Source organism: Rhinopithecus bieti, unplaced genomic scaffold, assembly GCF_001698545.2.
Source record: "Rhinopithecus bieti isolate Rb0 unplaced genomic scaffold, ASM169854v2 scaffold_5183, whole genome shotgun sequence".
Classification (NCBI taxonomy): domain Eukaryota; kingdom Metazoa; phylum Chordata; class Mammalia; order Primates; family Cercopithecidae; genus Rhinopithecus; species Rhinopithecus bieti.
Genome location: NW_016804609.1, coordinates 36,386 through 42,848, shown reverse-complemented (window position 1 = coordinate 42,848; position 6,463 = coordinate 36,386).

Below are 6,463 nucleotides of genomic sequence, written 5' to 3'. Positions count from 1 at the left end.
TTCATAAATTACCCTTAGTGATTCGATATCAGCAAATCCTTCTGATTAGCCCTCTTAAAAAAAGAAAAACCCTCGAGATTGTTAGCCCGTTGGAAGCCCTGTTAGAGAACGACAGATTATAATTAAATGAAATCGTGATCCATAGAAAGAAGCATGAACGGAACTGATGCAAGCTATATGCTCATTTCCAATAGACCTCCAACATCAACAGGGCAGCAGCCCACGACCAACCAACGAGAAGGGATCCCAATTATGTAGCTTTCCATTTAAAAAATATGGAAAGCAGAAAAAAAAGGTGACTAGAGAAAGCGAAAATGTAACCCTTTAAATAACCTTCTCATCCCTGAGTGAAGAGAAGTCCCCACAAAATAATATTTTCCCCATTAGAATTGATTTACTAAGATGCAATAACGAAGGTCTGGGAAACAGTTAAGTTAGCATCCAAAACGGAAGATCTAGGCAAGAAAAGCAAAACGCGCCTAAGTTCACCAGAGGAACACATGCCAAATATCTCCAAAGTTGTAAGAAAAAATACAATGTGATATTTAAAAAAACCCTGCTTCTGTTTTTCAAATAAAAGGATGCAAACAGAAATACAAGGATAAACCAGACGTGTACTGGACAAATCAAACACACTACAGTGCAAGGAACAAATGCAAAGGCTTCCAGCTTGGTTATTTTATTTGCATGAGGACAAATTCCTTATCAATTTACTTCCAGATCCTTAATTATTTCACTTTTCCTCCACCAACCAAAATGAATCCTAATACCAGCTGTCTCACTTCGAAATTCTCACAGTGTCTCTAAACTGAAAGTGTGATAGTTCCTTTACTACACCATCACAAGAGAAATCATGTCACAAAATCCCGTAAAAAAGAGACAAAAATAACTATCAGAGTTGTACAAAATCTAGAATAAAGTTTTCATAGATTAATCACTATCAATCTTTAGAATGATGTTTTAAACTGGAAGTAAATTATTTAAGACTTGGTGCTAAAGTAGGTAAATAGAACTACTATTTGTTATTCAAGTATTGAACATTACATTAACAAAAGAAGAACAGGACTGCGTGAGGAATGAAATATTAAAAGTATAAAACAAACAGTTGGACACAAAAATCTATAATCCTAATAAATTAACTATAATTTTATTTTGTCAGACCAGTATAGATTAATACAGATACACTGAGAGAAAATTCCAGAGACTATACACATAAAAAGCCCTGTCCATTGTATAAGGCCTCTAAAGAAATGGATAAAAGAAAATTAGGATTTACCCTTGAATTTATCAAAATGATGTGATTATAATCCTTACAATTATAACATGAGTGGTGAATAATATATTAAAGATACAATTTTTAAATGATTCACAATTACTAAAACAGCAGTTGAGTGAAACAGCCAAAAAATCCGAAGAAACTTGTTCCCCAAATATTCTTTCATTTACCTTTAAGAAATATACCATAATTTAAATGGATACTTAATAACAAAGTGAAAAACTCAGATAGCTTTGCTATAAATACCATAACGACCAAATTATCCTTTGATGTTAATTTAATTTATTAGAAGGATAAGCAGAAATTAATGTTATTCTTTCTTAAAATAAACCTATCAAAATATTATAGAATTGATTTTATAAAAAAAAAAAAAACAAACCAAAGCCTACTCCGTCTTAAATGAAGCTCAAACTGCTCTGTGTCCACTGCGTGTAGTACTCTGCCACCTGGTGGATAATTGTGAAAAATCAGACAATGTGAGTATTTGGTTTCTCCTTTTTCCTTCTTACCCGCCGTTTCATAGAACCTATGAATTAAACTTCAATTTGACAATGTGCCTATTGCTGTGGGAGATAGTGGCTGTAGGAGAGATTGGTTAGTCTATGTGACTTATTCATTTGCTTTTGCCTCATTTCAAAGCATCATTAAAAATAACCACAAAGATTAACAGGCTTGAATAATGTATTGACAATTGTTAAGTACAATGAAATTAGCCAACATTTCTTGATCTCTGCAAAGTTATTTTCTCCAAAGAGTTAAGGACAATTTCTTTAGGTCTTACCATGTCACAGAAAATAGGTAGGAGTTGGTATGAAAAGCTGAGGAATAAAGGAATTCATTAAATGAATATAATGAGACTATTTCAGTATATTAATGTGAACATTCCTGCTGCTATATGACAGAGAAATGAACTTAGTAGACAGCTTTATATGTCATTTCTGTCAACACATCTCATGGATGATGTAAACTATAAGATCTAACCTTTGAATAATGATTATTTACTGATTATTATAGACTGATGAATAATTCTATAATTAAAAAAGAGAAAATGCTGTCATGAACACACTTACTGCTTAGGAACTTTGTTTCTAATTGCCAGTTCCCACCAAAATGAATTGGTGTTCTTTGGCTGATTCTATGGCTGGGGGCAATGAATGTACAAGATGAGCCTGGAAAGCCTCCTTGTGCAAGACAACGAAGAAATGCTCAAACACTGAAAGAGATATGTTAACAAGTAGACAGAGGTCAACTTGAAGGGACTCCCACTGGTCAAATCTGAGATAATATGAACATTAAAATAAATAATGATAGCAATGGATTATAACCTTTTGAATCAAATAAGAATCCATGAATTCATATGATAGTTGATGTGGGGAGAGTGTGTGAAAGTGAAGCTGTCTTTTACAGTCGAATGCCAATTAATGAATGTAGAAGGAATAATGGAGGTAACAAATCATCATTTTGCAATCATAGTAATAACTTACTTGGAGAAGAATAATCAACAGATGCTGAAACTAGTGGGTAAAAGTTGGCTAAAAATAGGTTATTTACATATTCTCAAGGTAGAGCATCCTTCAAATTTCTTATTAATTACAAAAGGGAAAATTACTATTAAACCTAGCAGACACCACGTTAGCCAAGAGATCAAAGTTAACATAACCAATAGTGGGACAAACTGAAATCCTGTACCCACTGAAGTCATGCTTTGACAAGAACACATCACTTATATAATGTTCTTGCTCCAAATGCATAGTTTGAATCTAGTTAAAACGAATATTAAAATATAAATTTATGGCTATTAAATTTTCCTGTATTGTTCAAGCCTATGTTATCAAACACAAAAGCTTATAACCAATTATGTACTATTAAACAAGATTAAAGAAACATGAAACAAAATGCAATTCAGTTTATCCTACAAAGAATATCATTGGGACAACTGATGACATTTGGGTAAGTTTTGTAGATTATATAATTATGTTGTTTAACTGTTAAATTTCCTGATTTTATAATTGTGCAGAGATTATATGAGACTGTCCTTGTTCTAAGGAAATATACACTGAAATATTTAAGAGTAAAAGTAAAATATCTTTAACTTACTCTCAAAAGTTTATATATGAAATTATTCATATGTACTATATGTCTATATATGAGAGAGAAGGTGAGAATGGTCACTCTGGGTAAAGTATATTCAGGAATTCTTTATGCTATTATAACTTATTTGTAGATCTGAAATTATTTCAAAATAAAAAGGCTTTCAAAAGGCTTGGTGTGAAAAAAGAAAGACAAGACCTATCACGTTTAGTCACAAGGTATACCTTGGAATACTAACATCTGGAAATTTGGATATTTTGAGAGATATAAAGAATAGTATTATGCACATGTTTAGTGACTTCCAAGTATCTTTTTTTTTCAACTTTAGTCATTTAACTTTTTCAATTTCAAGATTCTTTCAAGAAGTGAATAGTACTAGAATTTGGTTAGGGATTTTGTCATTTGCTTATAAAATAATAAATTAGATAATACTCATGAACTCTCCCATCTACAATGCATTTATAAACCAGAATAGAAAGTACTTGTTAAAAAAAAACAATGTCCAAGACGCTGCAGATATGAAAATGTTGGAAAAACAGCTTTGTTCCTCAGTTAGTCAAAGTTTAATAGGATGGTGGTGATGGATACATATATACGTATGCAATTAATAGCTATCAAGAGACTCCTTGGTTTGTGTGGCTATGTAAGTATAAACAAAATGCTATGTATATATAGTAATGGGAAAGTGCTATGGAAAAACAGGAATGGAAGAAGTTAATTATGAAATGAGCTTTTAGGAAAGCTTCTTAAAAGAGGTAACATTTGAGCTGAGCCCTGACTGATGAGTAAAATTTAAAGAGCACTAAAGATCCTAGGCAAGCGCCAACACAAACAAAGTCTTTAATAATGTTACTAGAAGGAAAGCTCTATGAAGGCAGAGACCTTGTCCTGTTGCATGTGACTGATATATAGTAGGTGCTCAATACATATTAGCCGTGTAAATGAATAAATAATAAAATTGGCATGTAAACAATCTGGTTATTGAGAAATAGTTCACTTTCTTCTTGCATGGCTTAGATTTGGTAGTGGTGATGACATTCTTTTCAATTATCCTTGGAATAGCTAAAGAACGTAGATCATTTCTATAATATACAAGTGTATGAAATGTTTGTGTAAATACAATTTATTGAAATATCTGGGAAAAGGTATATAGAAAGAAATAATTATTAGAAACTTTAAATAATCTGCCTCTGATTTGAAAATGAACCAAAAGAACTAGAAATAATAAAATATATATTTGAAATTTAAAACTCAATGGACTGGATAGGCAGTAGATTAGACACAGTTGAAGAGGGTGTGAGTTACCTAAACAATAACCTGAATGAATGACATAGAATGACACACATATAGAAGAGAAACTGGTGAAGGGGGATTAAAAGATTAGACAATATGGAGAATAGAAGCATAAGTAGGTATAATATATGACTAATAGACTAATAGTCCCAGAAGGAGAGAACAGAATTGGAGAGAGATGAAGAGAGGCATAAAATACGGACTTTAGTCAAGAAATATCAATGCTGGCTTATCAACTGTAGCAAAAGTTCCACGCTAATGTAAGATGTAGGATAAATAAGATAATAGAGGAAATTGTGTGCAGGCAGATGAAGTGGGTATAGGAGAACTATCTGAACTTTTCCTCTCAATTTTTCTATAAACCTAAAACTGTTCCAAAAATGTTATTAAAATAAATGAATGAATAAATAAAATGTGCAATGAGTTACAGTTATAGTTTAAATTCAACCACATTAAAGGCAAAACCAAAAAGGGCTGAGAAATACATGCTTAGCAAGAATAGAATGCATAAAAACATAGGACATTAAAGGACTAAGTTTAAAAACATTAGCATTTGTGAATATTAAAATCCTATTGCATTAGAGAAGCGTGAATGTTGACAGCAGCACAGTAGAGTATGGAAAGAAGAAGGTTGAAGGTCAAAGCCCATTTTTAAAAGCCAAAAATTGTAACCAAAAAATAGTCACTATTATACACCTTATATGGGAGTGTAATGTTTACTCCCCGCAACTCCAATCAAATTAAAGCCTGCTCAAGGAACCATCTCTAAGAAGAATGATGGTGATCATTTTTCATGGTTCTTCAACACTTAACCCAGGAAATCATATAACTCCTCTCAAAGTGGAGAAAGGCCTTGTTTTCAAAACGTGGTGCTCATCACTGCCTTTGCTCACATTTGAAATCAAGTGGCTCTGAAAAGGACTATGGTTTACTCCATCTAAGGGTAGCCACTGAGACCTTTGCCCTAGCTTCCAAAACATCCATCCTTGCAGGCTTCCAAACATCTACTCATTGTCCTGGAACCCAAGGGCGCCAAATGTGAGCAGGTGTCAAGTCCTGGCACCTCACAGAACCTGCAGCACTCTGCATCTTTCTCAATGTGGGGAGGAGGAGTAAACATCCAGTTGAGCAGGAAGACAGCGACTCCCCTTAAAGCACCAAGCCTCACGTATGTGCAACCTGTGCAGCTTGCATAGGGCCCCGTGCTTAGATGTACCTGTACTTGATTTAGTGCTCTGCTGTTGCCATCTTGTAATTCTTAAACCTTTTATAATGGGTCCCACATTTTCATTTTGCACTGTCCTTTGAAAATTATATAGCTGGTCCTGCTCTCATCTCTCATTTATTATATAATATACTAACATAGTGATAGAGTTTAATTCTCCCCAAAGATCTAACCAAAGTTTGCCAATGCTGGTGCCCACAGGGACCAAACAATGTTTAAATGATTGAAGCAGTTGTGACAGGGAACCAGTAGGGGGTGCTGGGTCTGGGGTGGATAGGAAACCAAGTCTTATCCAGAAGGAGGAGCTAGTACTTGACTGGCTAAGTGTTGTCCTGCAGGAATGTGAGACTGCTGTAGCCGGGTCTCCCAATAAAATCACACACACAAAACAAACTAGAGATGCACTTTTTATTTTATTTTTAAATACGAAATCATCATATTTTAAAATGTTGATTCAATTAGAAAAAATATACTCTGTGTGGGCCAAACAAAACATATCTGCTTGGCCATAACTTGGCCAAGTTATAGTTTATGACTTCTGGCCTAGAACCTCAAAAGCAAAAGCATGTTCCTTAGTT